Source organism: Macaca fascicularis, chromosome 11 (genome assembly GCF_037993035.2).
Source record: "Macaca fascicularis isolate 582-1 chromosome 11, T2T-MFA8v1.1".
Lineage (NCBI taxonomy): Eukaryota > Metazoa > Chordata > Mammalia > Primates > Cercopithecidae > Macaca > Macaca fascicularis.
The window spans coordinates 512,454-533,395 of NC_088385.1; the positions used below are offsets into that span (position 1 = coordinate 512,454).

Sequence of the window (20,942 nt, forward strand, 5' to 3'; positions counted from 1 at the left end):
ATTCTGCTCCACTTGCTTACAAACTAGAGTTGGGGATACCTTTCAGTCCAAAGTAGCAACCTTCTAAATCCAGCTTAGATGCGAGGCTCCCACTGACACAGGAAGAGACAGTGGCCCTTGATTATTCTCCTGTGTTCAGATACTGTGTCATTTCTTTTTTTTTTTTTTTTTTTTTTTTTTTTTTTTGTATCCTGATCATCACTTCTGCTTTTCCAATTCAAACTAAAGGGAGTTTAGTTCTGTTTTGGAGAAGCTGTGGTTAGTAGTTTCTTTTCATGGTTTGCTTAATCTCTTAAGTCTGGTGCTTACATTACCCAAATAGACTTTTCTTTAGTACGACAGTGCCATAACCCAGGGCTTCTCCCTCCATATCTGCTCCCCAGGAGGCTCCCTAGGAATGGGCGCTGGAGATCCAGCCCCCCTCCAAGTGCCATTTTCTTTGAGTCCAAGGTAGGTTTGGCTCAGAGAAGAAAAGAGGCCTCCGGGTTAGGTGCCTCTGACTGCTTGCTTGTGAAATGTTTAATGATAAGGCGACTTCCAAACCAATTTACACATTGATAGTTGTAGCTTGAAGTATCACCGCAGTCATAAGAACAAGAAACACTCCCATAAAGTAGATAAGCAGAAAAAAGCCATAGAAGTTTAATAAAGCGCAAATAAAATGGTGTTGTAAGAATGTACAGTGGGAAATGCTCTCAGTCCAGCCAGATCCAGCTGTGGCGTCAGTCCAGCTGTGGTGTCCTCCTGTAAAAACATTCAGCCACATGTGGCCCTGATCGCAATCACTACTCTGAATTGTGATCCAGAATGTTCTTGGGGGCCGATGCTGGGACTGTTCCAGCAGTTCAATCTGATTGGGCGTCACGGTGGTGATGTGCTTAGCGCGGCCAGCTGGGCTGAGTGGTGGCCACCCGTGCACTCGCCACGTGCAGCCGTTATTCTGGTGATGGGGTTGCATGCGCCCCGGCTTGTCCACCTGGGCTATTAAAGTACTGGGAACCCAACCGCGGGCGGTGCCTCCCGATATGGGAGCTGTCTTTTTTATCCAGGGCCCTCTGGCGCTGCAGAACCCTGCCGCCAGTCTGAGCTCACAAGGAGGTACCGGAGGGCTCTGCTGGGGCATGGAGGTCACTGAGCAGGTGGTCACTTATTGCTTGTGGAGTGGTCCATGGCCTGTGAGTTTATTCTCGGGGTTTGTGTGGGCGAGGTTAACCAGTTCACAGCTGGGCACTTACCCCTTACACAGGTGACACTAGTTAAAGTGGAATCTATATTAGCTCACACGGGAGTGTGTGAGGAGCTGGGAGGGTGGGGAGGCTTGGCCTTAGCACTAGATTCCCGGGCTCCTGACGTTTCTGCGTCTTCCAGTTGAGGGGCCGTCAGAGCCGCTGTGGGTACTGAAGACAGTGGGTGCCATATGGACCAGGGGATGCAGAAGCCTCTAGAGGCTGCGGGAGGCAAGGAGACGGTCGCTTCCCCAGAGCCAGCCCTGCCGCCACTTCGACGTTAGATGGTGGGACCTGTTTTGGACTCCAGCTTCCAGAAATGTGAGAAAATAAGTCAGAGTTTAGGGCGCTAAATTTGGGGTGATTTAGTGGAGAAATAGAAAACTAGCCCACAAATGTGCACGCATTGAAATGTGCTCTGTCCAGGTGTTCACAGTGGTGTGAGGGAGATGGCATCAGGGTTCTGGGAACTGTGCAGTTTTACTGAAGGAAGGGGGCTCGCCACGCCTTTCCTCATATAACTGAAGGTATGTATGCCTGCCACACTGCCCAGGAGACAGGGACTAGAATTCTGACTTTATTTCTTATGGGAACCAAGCCACAGTCAGAACACGGTGAGGGCCGAGACGAGCTTCCTACAGCCTGAACTGGGAAGAGGAATCGCAAGTAGTTTGTGTTTTTCTACACAGACCTGTCCTTTTCAGGTTTTGTTAAGTTTTGGAAAAAGGGAGAAGCCAGGCACACCTCGGCGAGGGACAGTGTTTCTGGAGGTGGTGCGGCTTCAGCCTGAAAATGGCCGTGTGGTTGGGAGGCTCAGAAACTGCCCTCCAAGGGCACTCATCTATTCCTTATTGCAGTAATACCTCGTTTACAGAAATCCACAGAAATTACAGTGCGGGAGGCTTCTGGTCTGGATGGGTTTGTGTGGAGCGAGGTCACGGGGTGTTGTCCCAAGTGCTAATCCTGATCTGGCAGAGGTTCTGTTCCCAAATAATTATTCCACAGTTTCAGAGCCTATATCTGAGTGATAGTCTTTTAACTTTGTTGCATAAAAGGAAACAAAGTATGTCTTGAGGGTCTAAAAATCCATGTGGTAATCATGGCTGTAAACTCATACCTGGGGCTTTGGGATGGAGTGAAAACCACCGTCACCTGGCGTGGACGCTGCGTGGTATTTTTAGCGTGGTGGCCTGCTCGTGCCTTGAACTCTATCTGCAGTGTGAGCAACAGCTGTGCATTTGAGAAATGTGGACAGGTGAGCTTGCTCCTCCAGGGGCCTGCAGGCATCCGGGTGAGGGGCCTGGGATGAGGCCACATCAGTGGGAAGGAGCTTGGTTGTGTCAGCAGATATGTCTGCCTCTACAGGCCCGCAAGCCAGCCAGAACCCAGTTTTCCTTTGGTCATCTAATGCCAGAAAAAACCTGTTTCTTAGAGATTCTCATAATTTATATTAATGAACCATTTGACCGTACATAAAATGTTATAAATGCATGAGGCTTTACAACTTGGCAGATGTGTAACTCACATGTCATTATATCAAACTGTTGAAGATATTTGTTTCACTTGAAGGTTGTTAGCATTTTATATGCAAAGCAAATGCCAGTAGCATTTTGCCTGAGTATTTTGGAATTTTAAACACAGTGGGATAGTGCTGGGTCTCTGGGATACTGGTGAGGTGGACGTGACCTCAAGCTCTTGTAGCTTGCAAGCAGGATTGCTAAATTGTCACAACTGCAGTGCTGGAAAGTCAAAGTGGATTTCTGTAAATGAGGTATTAGTGCAATAAGGAACAGGTGAGTGCCCTTGGAGGGCAGTTTCTGAGCCTCCCAGACACCCCAGGAGGAAGCGGGGGACGGGGGCAGTTACCCACCAGAACCTGGATGGTGAAGCTGGGTTTGCTGGTGGCCCTGCTTGGCAGGTCATTACATGCAATAAGAAACAGGTGAGTGCCCTTGAGAGCGGTTTCTTGGCCCCCTTCAGAACCGCAAGTGGAAGACGCTCCAAGGTGGGGGGTGGGGGTTCGGTTAATCCACAGGAGCCTGGATGGTGGAGCTGGGTTTGCTGGTGGTCCTGCGTGGCAGGTCATTACATGCAATAAGGAACAGGTGACTGCCCTTGAGGGCGGTTTCTCGGCCTGCTTCGGAACTGCAAGTGGAAGACGCCCCAAAGTGAGGGGGGGGCTGGTGGTCGGTTATCCAGTGGGGCCGGATTTGCTGGTGGCCGCTGCGTGGCAGGTCACGGCGTGGAGCGATGGGAGGGGAGTGGAGTGGGAATAGAGGATGCACCCTCCACAGCTACTGCTGGGAGTTGGCTCTGGTAGCAGAAGGGGCATAGCTAGAGGGATTCCCATCAGGGGCAACACGACTGGGGTCCCACGTGTGGTGGATGCCGAGGTGTGGCTATATGTAATCTCAGTCTGCACAGCCGTCCTGGTGAGTGGGTTCAGTTACCTTCCCATCTCACATTTGAGAAATCTCGGGGGCTCACATCACAGCTAGGCGGGTTGGAACTAATGTCTCGGGCAGGACGTTGGCCCCAGAGCCCAGATCTTACCCGCCCCCGCTCTTTTCAGTCCACCAAGCTTGTAGAGAGGGTTGTGTGGTGGTGGGTGGCGGCTGAGAAACCAACACAGTAGAAGGCGGGGAGGAACTAAACCAGGCAGGAGACACAGGCAGTGCTTGGGAGGTCTGCACGGGGTGTGGGTGTGGGAGACACCTCTGGGCCAGTGAACCCCGTTCTGTGCTCCTGGCTTGCCCAACCTTGGCCCTCAGCCACATGCTGCGTGCTTTAGGTGAAATCTCAGTCGCTCGTGTGGTGCGGGCATCTTTTCTCCCTGGCTTTGCCTCTCTTTAAATCACGGAGTCTCAGTGGGGATGGCGGGGCGGATGGTGGTCCATGGAATTTGCCCTCCACCTCCTCATCCTTGTCCTGTCCTGTCTGGCCTGTTACCTGAATCTGTGTCTCTTCAGAGCCTGCAAATGAGTGGAGGCCACGACAGCCTCTCGCTGACCGACCTCTCAAACTTTTATTCATCAGAATAGTGTTAAATGCCGATTCCTAGGCACCCCCATTGGACTCTAGGCCTGCCTAGCATGGGTACTTTGGGGGAAGGTACAGAGGATTGCTGGGCTGTTCCAGGGGGGAATTTGCATTGTTGAATGTCTATTGTGTTCCTTCCAGCACTCTACTTTCCACGCACACGTGGCATTAAACCTGGAAGACCTCTGGGTGCTGTGCTGGTGAGGAAGCCCCGGCTGGACGAGGGGCTGCTGGGGCTCGGACTTGATTCCTGGGCTGGGGGCTGCGGGCTGCGGGCTTATTCTCTTCAGTGGGTCTGCTGATGGGATGCCCTGAGAAGTCCTGCTGTGCACTCAGGGGAAGGTGCAGAGACAGGCTCAGAAAAGACAGACCATGGATTTAAAAATTCCTACTGGAAAATCTTTTATGAGCAAAGTAATTTGCATCTAACTGAAGACAATCATTGCTTGAATAATTGGTTTGTTTACAAAGTTGGTCCTATGAACAGATTAAAGTTTTCATTCATGCCTTATCTATAATGTGAATATGAGCTATTACCGCAACTTAAATTAGCTTTAAATTTCGGATCAGATTGCAGTCCAGATTACAAACGGCTGCTTGATAATCTAATTGATAAAACGGAGGAATTTAGTGCTTGGAACTCGGAGTGAAGGGAACAGAACTGCTTTGGTTTCTCAAAAGGGTGTTGACTGAGTGGTGACCTGGGGTGAAGAGAAGTGGCTAGAGTCATTACACTCGAGGAGATGATCTGCCCCCGCCTTTCTCAGCTGTCTTCTGGACAAAACAAAGGGTGATAAATGGAAAAAATTCAGCACTGAGTTCGTCTATGCCCTGAGCTTCTCATACAGTCATTAATGGGCTGTATCTGTGAAGCCTCCATACAGGCACAAAGGAATTAGGCTAGAGTAAGGCGGCCGGCGACCTCTGGCGTCTGGACCGCGTGTCACTTCCTAAGGCCCTTTTGGGTGAAATGAGAGTGGCAATGTCGTTGTTCAGAGGAGTGTAATCTCACGTATGAGATGCAGATTTTAAATGATGCAGATTTTAAACACCAAAGTCAGGAAGCTTGGTGGGAGTGGCTGTCTTCCAAGTGGTTTTCTGTGCTGCCATGGATGAGGCGTGGATGTGTCATCTGTTGGTGAGATCCACTGGTGAAGGGGCTAAGCAAACCATGGAGGTCGGGGGTGTGAAGCTGCATCTCTTCTGGCATCCCAAGTAAATACATCTTGTAAAACGTGTGAATTTGACCCTGACCCTAACCCCAACCCTGAGTGTTGAAGTCTGGTGCAGTGTCTTGAGCCCTCTTCTGCATTGAGGGTGAGTGACTGTAAATGACCGATTCCTCAGTGGTGAAAGTTCAAATGTAGCTTCCCTGAGGAAGCCAGACCTCGGTCACCCGTATCTCCATTGTAAACACTGCGGCCCCTACGCGGGTGGCTGCAAGTTTCCAGGCCTTGGAGAAGCAGCCGTGAGGTGCTTGATGATTTGATAACATCAGCCACCTTCTGTCTTCTGTCTAATCACGGTACAAATGATTCTCCTACAAGGAAATGGATCTGGTTTCTTCCTGATCGTTGGAAGAAGCAGCCTGCCTAGGGACTCCACCGTCCTCTGCACTTTCACAGCGAAGCCTGTGTCTGTCTCCAAGGAGTGTCACGTGAGTCGTGGGAATCGCTTCCTTAATTCTTCCTGCTTTTGATAGCTCGGGTAGCTCTGCCTGTTTCACCCGGGATGAGCAGCGGGTGGTCTCTGGCTGCTGTGGGACTAGGGCTTGGGGGTGCATCATCACATCCGGTGGCCTGTCCAGGTGGGCATCATTGTCTTTTGCCTGTTGCCTGAGGCAGCTGTGATGCCATGGGGGTCATGCTTGTCAGGGCCAACCCAGTTCTTCCCGTGTACACCTCTCCTGCTGGAGTGCCTTTCCTTATGATGACTTGTTGAATTAACGTGGAGAATGCAGAGAGGCTCTGGGCCTCTCTCTCTCCCATTCTTAATCCCTGGAGCTGTGAAGCCCGAGAAGGGAGCCCATAGCCAGAGGCTCCTTTAAATTGAATTAGAATAAAGATTTGATTACATAGCTAAACACATTTGAAAAGAACTTCACAGATTAAATTCCAGATTCAACCCTTCAGGCCCAGTGGCCACGTTTCGGGGCTCAGCAGCTGTAGGTGGCTGTTGTCTTTCTGTGTTGGCTAAGGAGATTGGGGCGTTTCCAGTTCAGCAGGCAACTCTCTTGCATGGCTCTGCCTGTGGTGAGGGCACCTAGGCTGGAGAGACTCGTGGGGATCCCTTAGGCCTCCGGCTGCAGCCAGGCTGCACGGTTCCTGTGCCCCGGGTCCTCTGCAGGCCCAAGATGGATCCCACCACAGAGCCAGCACTGCTAGACTTGGGTACTGTGTGCAGACAGCAGAGGGTCACGTTCGGGCCTTGCAGGGGCTGGGGTGACTGGCCTCCTTGGCCAGGCTTCTGTTTCCGAGTCTTCAGGGGAAATGCATCCACCATCCACCATCCACACCGTGCACCAGAGGAAAACTGCAGGCTTCTCTGTGGATGGTGAATTGAGATCATGCAGAGTGACTAGGTTTGGGCTCCTGACCAGCGTGGAACCTGATACCTTTAGGTGGAACCTGACATGCCTCCATGTGTACATGGCAAAGAGAATGCAGCATTGTCAGCATGAATCCAGATGTGCTCCCGTTTTGAGGTGGAAGGTTCTGGGAGTATTGGCCATTGGTGATTGTGCTGCCGTGGAGGACTTTGAATGCAGGCACTGGTTTGGGATAACCCTGGTTTCCTGGTCCTGTATGTGGGCATCCCGGAATATCCCGGACTGGAGGAAGGCAGGGCAGATGGGAGGGTGACAAGAGGTGTCAGGTGTTTCCAGCTTTGGGGACTGATGCCATCAGATGGCCGAGATCAGGATGGTGGTGGCCAGGAACCAAAGCAGGGGTGCGTGGAAATGCCATGTTCCTCGGAGCATGGGGAGGACCTCTTGAACTCTATTCCTGGGCAACAGTTCTTCCATTCTCAGGAATCTGTGCCATTGTAATTGAGTAGCAAATTCTGTAATTGCTCTAATTACTTACTGTTAAGTCCCCATGCCAATTACCATAAATTAGCAACAGTGATAACAGTTTGCCTGGTCAAACCTTACCAAGAAAAACCAGTGGACCTAGTTTTAGTTGCCTCCAGTTCCCTCCAAATCAGATTCCTTAGCGGCTTGTGTCCCCACACTTGCTGCAGTTCCTCCTGGGCCTGGCAGGCACATTCCAGACATTCACATCTCAGCTCGGATGCAGGCGTGCACATTATTTATGGAAAATCGCACTGCGCTGTGATCGGCTTGAGCTGACGTTCTCTAGGTGGGAGGTGGAGGTTCAAAAGTTCTAATGGGATGAAATTAGAAATATGAATTTTAAAAATTCACGTGTTATGAACTCTGTTCAGTGATTTTCTCTGAAATGAGAGACTATTTGCAGATGAGGCAGTCAGCCTGCAGCTCTCCTTAAATCTGTCCTAGACCTCGATGCCATCCTTCGGCCTCTTCCTGGGTGTGGGGTGCTCTGCTTGAAGCAAAACCAAAGGAAAGAACGTGGTCTGCCTCACTACTGCAGCCAGCTCAACGCGCACACCCACTAGGAGGGGCGTTTGATCACTTAACATTTTAAATGCATTTAACATTCAACCAGCAAGTCAGCCAGTGCTTTCTGTAAGCAAGCTGCCTGGCTCATGGGAACCTGACACTTGACTTTTTGGAAGAGAGTACATGCTTCTGTGGAGTCTCAATATTTGTCTTATTTCTTGAGACTGCTGAAAGTGATGAACGTGAGTAAATTAGGACTTTTTTTTTTTTTTTTTTTTTTTTTTTTTTTGTAAATTGGGCCACAGAGCTCTCTAGGCAGAGTCAGGGGAGTAAACGGCTGTGAAAGATGCCGCCTGATGTGAGCCACGGCCAGGCACTTTGGAACCTGGGATCCCATCTCCAGCCTTTCAAAGGACACAGACGAATATAAAATGCAGATGGGAGAGTTCATAATTTGGGCATCTCTGTTCTTTTGAAATCAAAGTGCAAAGAAAAAGTTTTGCCTTGAGGTCTTAACCCATACTTGTTTTTCTCCTGAGGTTTTAAGATTTTCTTAACTGCTTTTCTCTCCCCCAATCCTTGAGGAAGTTCTATCTTCATATCTTCTTAAAAGATATGGTTAAATTCAACACTGAAATATGAAAACATGCTTTCATATTTTTCTTTAAACTGAGGTATCTGACATTGGTGAAGAACTAACTGGGAGTATTGGTTTATTTTTATTTTTTTGAGACAGTCTTGCTGTGTTGCCCAGGCTGGAATGCAGTGGCACGATCTTGGCTCACTGCAGCCTCACCTCTTGGTTCACGCCATTCTCCTGCCTCAGCCTCCTGAGTAGCTGGGATTATAAGTGCCTGCCACCATGGCTGGTTCATTTTTGTATTAGTAGAGACGGGGTTTCAACATGTTGGCCAGGCTGGTCTTGAACTCCTGACCTCAGGTGATTCGCTCACCTTGGCCTCCCAAAGTGCTGGGATTACAGGCACGAGCCACCACACTCGGCCTGGGATATTCTTGATTATAATTGTAACATATCCCTTTAATAAAAACAAAACAGAACAACAACAACAAAACAGCTGTCTGAAAAGTCTCGAAATTAAAGAGCTCACTTGGACAGGGATTTGGACACCAGTTGAATGGCCCAGCACACCATAGTTACATGGGCCACTCGGCCTGTTAGGTCCTTAGGGTATTTGAAGTCATATGGATATTTGCATTTCTGCCTCTGGATATCGTGTTAGTATTCGGCTAGTGTTTGAGGGCCAGGCTCAGATCCGGGAAAACAAGAGCCCCTGCCCTCACGGCACTTCTCTTCCATGTGTGTGTGTCAGGAAAATAGAAAGCATAAGATATTTTTTTCAATGAGCTGGGAAGATGGAAAAACAAGCTTAAGATGTTGACTTGTTCAGAAGAAGGGAAGTGCAAGGAACACTCAGCTTTGTTGCTGCTGAAGGAGGCCCCTGGTGGAGGCTGTTTCAGAGGTGGGGTTTCTCTGAGAAAGGTGGTAAGAGGCAAATAGGATGCCCCATCTGGTTTGCCAGAGATGGGGAAAGTTAGTATCCCCAAAACAGCTTCAGCATTCTGGCAAAGCTTTGGAAAACCAGCTACGGTGTAGGACCTTGTTGGCCGCTGGGTAGAAGGAAAACATTGCTGGTCCTGAGGACTGTACTGTTGTTCCACTGCTATAAAGAACTATCTGAGGCTGGGTAATAAGGAAAAAAAATGTTTAATCGGCATACAGTTCTGTGGGTTGTACAGGCTTCTACATCTGGGGAAACTGACAATCAGAGTGGAAGGTGAAGGGGAGGCCGGCATGTCTTCACATGGCTGGAAGGGGAGAGAGAGTGAAGGGGAAGGTGCCATGCACTTCCAAACAACCAGATCTCAGGAGAACGATCATGAGGACAGCACTTGGGGGATTGTGCTAAACCATTAGAAACCACCCCCATGAGTCAATCACCTCCCACCAGGGCTCACCTCCAACATAGGGTTAGAGTTCAGCATGAGATTTGGGTGGGGACACACAGCCACACCATGTCAGGCTTCCCATTCTTCTCCTGCACGTGCTTCGCAAATGGTTCTGTCATTGGTTTTTGTTTCTGTTGATACATAATATACGTACATATTTTCAGAGTGCATGTGATACCTTGATTCACCCCTATATTGATGAAATCTGTGTACTTGGGATGTCTTTCACTTTAAATAGTTTCTTTTCCTTGTGCTGGTTATGTTAAGTTATTCTCTCCTAGCTGTTTTGAAATACACAGTAGATGACCCACTGCCATCCCCCTGCTGATTTATCAATAGTAGGTCTCGTGTTCCCATTAGGCTGTGTGTTTGTGCACATTACCAGCCTCTGCCCATCCCGCTTATGAGTGGGCTCTGCTGGGCCCTGTCGACCACCTACTTTTGGCCTCCATGAGATCTGCTCTCAGCTCCTGCTTATGAGTGAGAACATGCGCCGTTTCCTTGCTTGACTCGTTTGCTTAACGTAATGTCCTCCAACTCCATCCATGCTGCCGCGGATGACAGGGCTCTCCGCTGTGTGGAGTATTGCTCCTGTGTGTGTTCGGGCCACGTTCCCTTCATCCCCTGTTGACGGGCACTCAGGTGATTCCAGACCTTGGCTACTGTGGATGGAAGCTGAGAGCAGTCACTGGCTTTATACTCGGGGGACGTGAGCCACTGTGATGTTCTCAAGCAGCCTATCCCCAAAGCCCTCCGTAGAATGCCGCATTCGTTTGTACTCATGGCTTCTTCCACTAGGATGAACAGCTGGGAAGGGGCTTTGAGTGAATGCTTGGGTTTCTGTCTTTAATTGGTACCCAGCTACACTGGCCAAGTAGGGGTCCCAGTGACCCTGGACACTACCTCACATAAGGTCCAAAGATGCAGTTAGGTTCTTTTTTTAACTTAAAAAAAAAAATGCTTTTGACCTGGGTAAGCTATGGCATTATCAGTTAGAGTTTTTCATATTGGAAAGGTGTATATTTTATTTTCTAAGAAGGAAAGAAATCCTGTTAAATACTCTAACCACAGATTAAATCATGTCAAGGAAAGAGGTACTATTTTGGGGGAAAATGACCCCTTCATGTCAAAGATCAAGGAGATGACTTACATTGTTTAATTGAGTTAATTATGAAATCTTAAGTGGTTTTAAGAAGATGAGCTGTGGATCCTACAAGACATGAGACTGATACTGATTTAATGTTAGTCAGCCCTGACAGAATGTGGCTAATATTTAAAGCTTGCTCCAGTATTGCTTGATAGATTGTAAGTTAATGTAAAGATCTGTTTGACGCTTTTATTTTACAAAATATTATTGAGAAAAAGTTTGACAGCCAAGGAACGGCCTTCAACCAATTTCTTCCTAATTTCTATCACCAGAAAATTTTGTCCTGTTAATTCCAGAATTTACTTTTGGAAAGTTCCCGTAAGGAGAGCAGAGGTATTGGTGGTTGAATGGTGACTTGAATTTAGGTGACGATCGTTAAATATTTCATAGTCATGTTTGTCTTGGTGGTTTTAGCAATTTTATATTAAACTTAGAACTGTGAGTCAAACCAAATCTGTTCTTTTGCTTTTGTGATACTCCTTTGTATGACTATACTGGTAAAGAATGATAAAATGTGTATTGGGTATTTTTTCTGTGTAGATATTAGGATTTTTAGGGGAACAAATTAATCATTCTTCTAATATACACTGTGTGTTGGGTCCTTTGTATATTAGTTGAATCACTCTAATGAGGACCACTTGAAAGTCTGTTTCTATAGCAGATCTTTTATATGTTGACTTGTGTTATGCAAAATCCTTCATCCTCTAAGAAGACTAAGCAATGGGTTGGAGGAAAGATTTAATCACCTATTAGGTCTATTCCGAATGCCCAGAATTGAATGCAAGTACTAATTATGTTTTTGAAGTGGTGTGTGTGTGTATGGGTGTGTGTGGTGGACTCCTTTTTAGGTCATGGGAGGGAGGTAAAGCGAAGATGAGATTTGCTGATGAACATTTGTGCATATGCTAGTGGAGAAGTCATATGACTTGACTGCACCTGCGTACTCTGATTTTGGTTTCGTTAGTGTCCGTAGCCACAAGCCTCAACTGCCTCTGGGACCCACCCTGAGGGGCTGTGGTGAGGGTTATTATAGAGTCGTGCGTCTTAGTGAAGGGCACAAACGGCCTTGTGGGCCTACTTTGGCTTTGTTTGAACGTCTAGATTGTTAAACTAAGTTTAACATTTTGAGGATTATAAATTGTGATTCTTGTCTAAGAAGAGGTTTCTGTTGTCTCTGAAGACAGGAGCCCCAATACAGAGGGTCCCTGGCTCCCAATTGTTACATATCTGATTTTTTTTTTCAACCTTGTGATGGTGTGAACTAGTCACACTCAGTGCATTGTTTGGCCCAAGATGGGCTGCCTCTGGATGAACCCGTTGTAAGTTGAAACTATGATGTCAAATGCACTTTCTATTTAGGATATTTTCAGCTTACGCTGGGTTTATTGGAACAGTTTCATCCCATGGTAAGTCAGGGAGCATATGTGCTCATAAAAGTGGAGATGATCTCATAGATACCGTGAGATATAATGTCTCTGATGTTATAGAGATACGATGAAAACAATCAAGTGGGACTTGGAAGCCTTGGAGGGACTCACATGGGCGGCTCCTGGAATGCAATCTTGAGCGCCACTGGCTTCTGGATGTGACATCTGTACCTTCTGCTTAGCCCAGTGTGTTATCGGCTGCTCTCGAGGGCAGAGAGGTCCAGCGTTCCTGTGTTTAGGTATTTGAGCTGCCTTAAGAGGCTAGGTCAATTCTCACTGGTGTCTTCAGGGCTTTAGGCCTTCTGAACAAGCAGGAGGAAGCATGACTTTGTAGAGCTTTGGAAATCTCAACGGACTTCAGGGCCATCCCCTTTGGCAGGAGAGAGCCCCACTGGAGGCGAGGAGGGTGCCGTGCGGGCCTCTGCTGGGCCCAGGCATGTACGGACGTTGTGAGGGCCACAGGACACAGATCGGTCTTGGTTCACAACTGATGTCGATGGCCACGCAGCATTTCTGCCAGGTACATGAGTGCGGGGACTTGGGTTTTGGGGTGTGCGTCCTGGTTGCCTAGTTGCTTGGAAGACCCCCATTCAGACCCCAGCCTGAGTCACCGTGACAGGCCTCCTGCTTCACACGCCACACGGAAGCCGTGACGTCGGTCACTGACGTCCACCGGGTGTCAGATGTGCGTGTGTATCTTCCTTGGTCTCGGGATGTGTCTTGTTTTGAGGTTATAGTAAACGTTCTTTACAAGGGGTTTTGGATTTTTTATGTTGTTTGCAAGGAGGCAGCAGGGAGTGCTTGAGCAATGAGATCCCCTTTCCAACCAATACAATTTCAGATCCCAGCAGGTAATTAAGGCAGCGGAGCTGTGGGATCACCTTTGCAACCAATGAGAATTCATATCCCAGGAGGTAATGACGGCAGCGGGGCGAGTGGCAGAACCCTGAACTGTGGCTGTTTCTGGTGTCTTGCCCCGCGGACAGAGCGTGCTGGGGCCTCCGTGGTCCTCTGTGGGGTGAGTGGAGCGCATGAGCTGGGTGCTGCTGGGCCCTGGCTGGCTCCCCAGCCCGGGGTTTATGCAGGACTCGTTAGACAACTTGGAACCCAGAAGGCAGCACGAGGAGAACGGGATTGTGCCTTTCTGGATCCTTGGTGCTTCCCAGTCTCAGACACTGAGTAGGCTCTGAGGGGTCTCGCAGGGAAGACTTGCACAGTCGGCCCCCAGGATGGAGTGGGGCTGCAGCGGGTCTTGCAGGAGCTGGAAGTGGGGGTGAGTGTCTCGCAAGCGGGACCTTTCAAGTGGGCCCAGCAGGATGCATCTGTGGAAATGGTGCCACCTAACGCAGGGCTGCGGCCAGCAGGACCTGAAAGGCTACAGCGGGCTGTGTTTCTGCTCTCTCTCTCGAGTCTCTGCACGGTTTTCCTTGGTTTTTGTCTGTTTGGAGGACGCTTCCCCCTTTCTTGCGCTTACCTAGCCTTCTGAGCTTCTTTGTTGAGTATGACAAAGCCCTGAGAAGGCATTTTTATCGCATAATTGTGTTATCCTGGTGGCTGGATAAATGACCTGCAAATGTGGGTGACTCAGTAGCTCTGAGGGTGTTCAATATCCAAGACAGAGGTGGGAAGGAAATGTTCAGGCAGGCATCAGAGGATCTGTTCTCTGCTTTACACTGGGGCCCTGGTTTGCTGACAGTCTTCACACTCGATCCAAAATGGGGGATAATGAAGTCTCACGGATTCGGCTTCAGCTGAGAGCTGCCTCCAGCACAGTCTTGTGTGAGTAACAGTTTCTATGTTTGGTGCGAAGGGCGGGCGTCAGTCAGTTGATCTTATTTGTGGTGGTGCTTATGGTGGGTTTTCCGTAAGGAATGTAGACTTTATTAGCTTTGGCAAGGGAATCCTGACTGATAAATTGGAAGAATGTCTCAGGAAATTCTGGAACCTGCAGTGAATCTGGAATCTGTATGAAATTGAGATTTGGATTCTCACGATTTCCTAATGCTACCCCGAAACCCAGTAGTTGAGACAGTCGTAGAGCTTCAGTTGTGCTGCCCCAGTTCCCCATTTTAAAAGGAACACGTTGCTTTCCTCTAGAATGTTCTGAGCTCTGAGTGCTGCCGGCAGAGTGACCAGCTCTCTGCATCAGAGGGGAAGCCAGGGCTGCGTTCACGGCGTCGCGGCAGCCGGGAGCTGACCCTGGACCTCAGGCACGTGTGATGCTGACCATTTTCTGTAAACTCCAAGGGTGTAGTGGTCTCCTTGGCCCTTTACAGTCTTCTGAAGCTTTTGATGTGTCTGCACTTTGTAGATTTTTCAGAAGTAGACAGCCTTTTCCCACACCCTTGGGCTGAGTTTCGTCAGAGGCTGGTGTGTGGGAAGCACCACACCCACATTCTGACAGGGAAGACTCTGGTGCCCAACTGAGGTCAGAGTGGAAATTTGTTCTTCCTTCCCTCCAGTCTGGTCCAGCTGCTCCCTACTTGGCCAGAAGAAAATCATGCTTATTCAAGTCGTAGGCAAACCCCCGAAGTCAAACATTTGTCTTTTTTCTTTTTTTTTTTTTTTTTTTTTTTGAGACGGAGTCTCGCTCTGTCACCCAGGCTGGAGTGCAGTGGCCGGATCTCAGCTCACTGCAAGCTCCGCCTCCCGGGTTTATGCCATTCTCCGGCCTCAGCCTCCCGAGTAGCTGGGACTACAGGCGCCCGCCACCTCGCCCGGCTAGTTTTTTGTATTTCTTAATAGAGACGGGGTTTCACCGTGTTAGCCAGGATGGTCTCGATCTCCTGACCTCGTGATCCGCCCGTCTCGGCCTCCCAAAGTGCTGGGATTACAGGCTTGAGCCACCGCGCCCGGCCTTGTCTTTTTTCTTTAATATGCCCATTTAGTTTATATGGAACGATAGCTAGAGAAATGCCTTTTAGGGGAAAATTAATTTCCTTAATTACAGAGAACTTTTTGGATAAAAATCAGGAGGCTATTTTGTAATAAGATCTAGTTAAACACTACAGTGGAAAGCTCCTTATATTTGATCTTACACTTGGGCCCTGTGTGCGTGTCCGCATGCTCGTGCTCATGACGCCAGGCGCAGATGTGAACTACAGGCACAGTACATACTTTCTGGTTGCTTCTTTGAACGTCTTATTGCTTGACCTCTCCGACTCAAATGTTGAGTTATGTTGATTCTGTTCAGAATGTTTATCCCTCCGTCTAGGGTCCAGTCGTCTTTGAGGGAGGAACCGTCTTCCTCATCTCTGTCTCCTAGAGTATTGTATATTTAATAGTCAAATATTTATAGGTTACATGGGTGACTGATCTGTTCATTAGGAGGAAAACAATGCCAATTTTCACATCACTATAATGGACTTGTTAAATGATTGTTAGTATAATGAAGTTTCCATGGCAAAAGAGGCTTTGCAGATGTGAGTGTAACGGACAGTGAGATGGGAGAGGACCCTGGGTTGTCCAGGTGGGTCCAGTGTCTTCACATGTGCCTTTTGAGAAGGCAGTACGAGGGTCTGCCTCAGAGGAGGAGACCTGAGGACGAGATAGAGGCCAGAGGGCTGTGGGGGTGAGGGCGAGTGTGGGGCAGGGGCAGGGTCCGGAGGGGTGCAGGGCTGAGGCCGGGGCAGTGGTAGGAGGGGTGTGGGGCTGTGAGTCAAGCTCCATGGTGGCTTCTATGAATTGGGAGACTCCAGGCAGGAATACAAGCTACTGACCCCTTGACTTCAGCCCTGGGACTCCTGACTTCCAGGGCTGAGAGGAGGTTTGCATTTGTGGTAATTTGTTGCAGCAGCAATAGGAAGCTAATGCATTGTATCTGTTCTTCACCTCCAAACCTTTGAAAAGTAACCCTGTTGTATTGGCCTTTTGTGTGCCCTAAATTCTAATGAGATGGTTTGTAGGAAATAATGGACACAAACGATGGCAGAACACAAAGTTGGACAGAAGCAGTGTCTTCTGTGGTTCTGTAGTTTGGGTCTGGGAAGTTAGATTTCGGTCAGAGTGTGTGGTCTTGTTCAGCGTATACCTGGAGTACTTCTTCAGAGCTCCTGGGGGAGTGGTCTTTAACACTGTTAGGATTAAAACTCCAAGCACATCAGGGCCAGAGTTCCTGAGTCAGTGTTAGGCGACCTTTGAATAAGAGTTGGCATGTAGAGTCTGCCCACTTTACTAGTATGAAGCAGCAAAATCTTTTTTTTTTTTTTATTTTTTGAGATGGAGTCTCGTTCTGTCACCCAGACTGGAGTACAGTGGCGAGGCCTCGGCTCACTGCAACCTCCGCCGCCTGTGCTCAAGTGAGTCTCCTGCTTCAGCCTCCAAATTGCATGATTTATTTTCCTGTTTTATATACTTAGTATGTGAAAACTCTGCAAACTTTATTAATACAAATGACATGCCAGAACTTAGGAGAATCTGGTATTTTCCCATGCAAATTAGTAGTGATGTGGAATTCCTGGGTTGATTTGGTTTTATAAGACATGGGGCAGATTCTTTGCCTTATTTCTGTGGAACTAACAATTGTTAATCACCCAGCACTCTTACCTCCCCCAACAGCTCAGGTGAGGGGGGTGTTACCCCCACTGTCGTGATGAGAGGCAGGAGACTGAGGCTTAGATGAGCAGGTGACACATTACTGTCCAGCCCCACCCACCCTGTAGTTTCCTGCCATGGCTCAGCTGTCTTCCTGCAAGAAAGGCCAGACACCCTGGTGCTGGGTAGAATTCCTTGTGAACCCCTTTCCATCCTCCAGGGAGTTCTTGCTTTACAGTGGTGGCTCATGGGGAGTCCTCTGGCCCACTGAGAAAGTGACTCATGTTGTGACATTACTGTCTCTGTCCGGCTGCTGTCGATTGGGTGATTTGTAAAGAGACATTTATTGCTCACAGCTCTGGAAGCTGGAAAGTCCAAGGTCAAGGCAGTCCAAGGTCAAGGCACCTGCACATCTGGTGCCCCAGGGCCTGTGGCTCACAGACGGCAGCATCTCAACAGGTGTTGCGTGGCAGCGGTCGTCTCGTCAGAACTCACGTGGTGGAGGAGCAGGAGGGCTCCTCTAGGCCTCCCAACAAGGACACCAACCCCAGTCCAGAGAGCAGGACTTCCCAAAGGCCCCACCTCTTAATGTATCCCTTCGGAGATGGTTTCAGCATGAGGTTTTGGGGACATTCAGGCCAGAGCCATTGCTCTGCTGTAGTGTTAGGGTTGCATGGCATCATTACTGCAGCAGAGCCACAGCTTCTTATCTGCATTTGCTGCAGGAGGAAGACGCAGGTGCCTGTGTAAGTTGGGGTTCGGTGCAAGAAGTGGAGACTCTCTGGGAATCTTAGCAGGAGGAACTTAAGGGCTTTGAGAACTGACACCTTAGGACTGTAGTTTTCTTCAGACTGTAAAAACCTTGGTGTGTGACAATACTGAACATTGTCTGAGCCCTGTGATCCTGTAAAACAGTGATTAAGACATTCCCCCTCCCCACAACAGCGCCCCCACTTTTACTGCAAGAAGCCCCTTCCCATGTGGCTTAGGCTGACTGGCGGATGACCATTTACCGAGGACAAGACCAGATACAGGCCTTCAAACCCCACTTCTCAGCCTTATAAGTGATTAGCTAAACTGCCTGTTCCCACTGATCAATCACTTCCCACCTTGAAATGGTTCTTCGTGGTGCAGTTGCGACTAGGGGGGTGGACTTGTCTTTGACTGTCGCCTTCCACAGAGGACGGTTAGGGTGGGCAGGAAAGAATTCTCTGCTACAGGTCTGCATTCCAGGCTGTTTCCAGAAGTGGGAATTCTGGTGCCCTGGAGTCTGGGAATGGATTTCTAGTGTCCCAGCTTCAGGTGGAGTTGAAATTGAGTGAGGCAACCCAGCACACCCATCTGGAGCCAGGAACTAGAGCCATTTTTAAAGTGGCAGTTTCTCCATAAGATTACCCAAAAAATGCGCTCAGCACGTTTCTTTCTTTCTCATATGCATTTGGCCATCTAAAATGGGAATGGTGGTTTTTGGAAGCATGGATGTAGTTTTAAATTTTGAGTATTGTAAACCTTAATGTAGCTTCTTAAAATGTTTGCCTGATTATCTGGAGATTTACTAAACCTTTGGAGTGGTAATAATGAGTTGATCTATACGACTTTGCTTTCTATGATGCAATGAAAGTACTCTAATTAAAACCTCTGCAGTTGGGTCAGCAGGCGATTGGCCAAAACAAATTCTGCTTTTTGGGTTTCTTTAACCAAACAAGGGAGTAGAGTGTAGGCTGAAGTGGCAAATTCATTTCAGAGCACGCCAGAGCCCTCAGTGATTCAGCAGCCTTCTCAGGTGAACGTGTAACGTGCCGTGAGTCTTGGCAAGCCTGGCTACTGAAGTGTGCACGTGACACCACAGAGCCACACCTAGGAAGATGTGGTTTCTGTAACAAGCTTTGGAAAACCAAAGTTCAACTAAATTATCCAACTTTGTTACAGAAAAAGCTTAGACCAGATGGCCAAAGACCTGATTGTTTCATGGTTGAGACATGGTTATAAAATCGCCCTTACTTGGTGCCAATCAGTGTTGGTCCACAGTGATACTCCTCCAACCTCACTGAATAGTTTGGAGACTGATATGAGACTGTGAAAATCTCCTTAAGGTGAAAAGGGCTCTGGGGCACCCGGGAATATCCGCACACCCGTGGCCATTCCCCTATAAGGTGGAGAGGACGGCTGGGTCACGCGGGAGCATCAGCACACCCGTGGCCATCCTCTTTAAGACGGAAAGGGCTGCTGGGGTGCCCCGCAATATCTGCACACCCGCGGCCATTGTGGCTGTCCCCCTTTCTGCTCAGTCACCTCTGTGTTCCCGCAGTCAGGCTTTGGGACACTCATGAACAGCTCATCCCCTGGGCTGGTGAGGAAGGAGTGGAAGGTTGTTCTGAGGCTCTGTCACTGTCTGCCCTGTCATGAGCTGGGCAAGGCAGTGGCAGTGACCCTGGAGGAGTCTGGTCAGTGAGGGCTCCGGCAGGAAGTGCTGAGGCTTGAGGTGGCTCTGCCAGTCGTAACCAAATGTCTTCCCTCTTATTTACATGATTCCTTCTAGTTCTGCACCTTGCACTGCAGAGTCTCTGTGTGTCTATAAATACACATGAGTTACGATACAGGTGTCTCTTTCCCCTCTATCTGCGGCTGGGCCCAGGGAGTGAAGTGCAAGACTCCCTTACTGCTGGATGCCCACCAGCACGAGGCACTGCCTGCCCTGCTGACGAATGCCTACAGCGAGTCCTGGAAGCCGCCTCCTGAGCACCTGGTCTGTTGACGGTGTATACGGGAGACAACGGAGCTCCCCTTGCCCCACCCTGAGCAGAGACTGGGGAGGCGGCGGCAGCACTGCCCCCATGGTGCATCCTTGGTGCATGGAGGAAAGTCTGTTCATGCTTAAAACACAGCCCATCCTCTCAAAAGCAGGGTGACAACCACATTTACTTCTGGAATCTTAAAAAAGGGCCCGTCTCTTTGAGAGAAGAACATGGCATGTATGTGTGTACCTCCTTTTTTTTTTTTTTTTTTTTGAGACAGTTTCCCTCTGTCACCCAGGCTGGAGTGCGGTGGTGAGATCTCAGCTCACTGCAAGCTCTGCCTCCCGGGTTCATGCAATTCTCCAGCCTCAGCCTCCCAAGTAGCTGGGACTACAGGCACCCGCCACCACGCCTGGCTAATTGTTTGTATTTTTAGTAGAGACGGGGTTTCACCGTGTTAGCCAGGATGGTCTCGGTTTCCTGACCTCGTGATCTGCCAACCTCGGCCTCCCAAAGTGCTGGGATTATAGGTGTGAGCCACCACGCCGGGCCGTATGTGTGTACCTCTTTACAAGTCTTGCCTGACCTTCGCATTTAAAAATTTCTGGAAAACTTAAGGATGTAACTGACAAGAACTTTATAGGTTTCTCCAAGTAAAAATTTGGAAAAGTTAAGTGAACCCATAATGTGTTTTATTTCTATGAGTCCCACACTTGGATTTTTAAATGTGGGCAAAACATCTGTATGTTCTTCAGCCTGATTTCCGTGGAATCCTGAATGAAACGTGCTGAAGTTGCCGTGCGGATTTTGTTATGTGGCGGTGACAAGTGGGGCTGGTCATTAAACAACTGGAGGAACCCTGTCCTTTCTGTGCTCCTGTTGGACACTAGGCACGTGCTTGGGTGTTTTCTGTGTGTGTGGACAAGATGAGAACAGAATTTCCAGATTCACACGGTGGTATCTTCTCCCTTTTCTGTTAAAACGTGTCTTCTGCTGCTTCTACATAGACCAAGTGTTTCTTTCTCTCGCCTGTCTACATAAATGCTGTTTAACAAAAACCGTATTGTAGACATGTGAAGCGGAATTCCACATGATCAAGCAGATAGAGATGACTGAGTATACTGTTTTGTGGAAGGAAGGTTTAAAATGATTTTTAGCTTTTTCCCTGAAATAGGGAATACTTTTAACTTTTTCCCTGAGATAGGGAATAATGAAATGGGAAAATAATTAAATTTTCCCATGTAATTGTTAGATTATATTTAATTATTAGATTATTCATGTATT

The 20,942-nt window shown here is 48.6% G+C and overlaps 1 long non-coding RNA gene across 3 annotated transcripts in view; it reads left to right on the forward strand.

The window, feature by feature from the left end:
• Nucleotides 1-1,297: 1,297 nt before the first annotated feature.
• LOC135966130 (uncharacterized) overlaps nucleotides 1,298-20,942 on the forward strand; it is a 112,823-nt gene continuing 93,178 nt past the window's right edge. For all 3 annotated transcript variants that reach the window (XR_012419822.1, XR_010579235.1, XR_010579234.2), the window contains exon 1: nucleotides 1,298-1,753. This is a non-coding gene — a long non-coding RNA (uncharacterized lncRNA). The remainder of the gene's footprint in view (nucleotides 1,754-20,942) is intronic.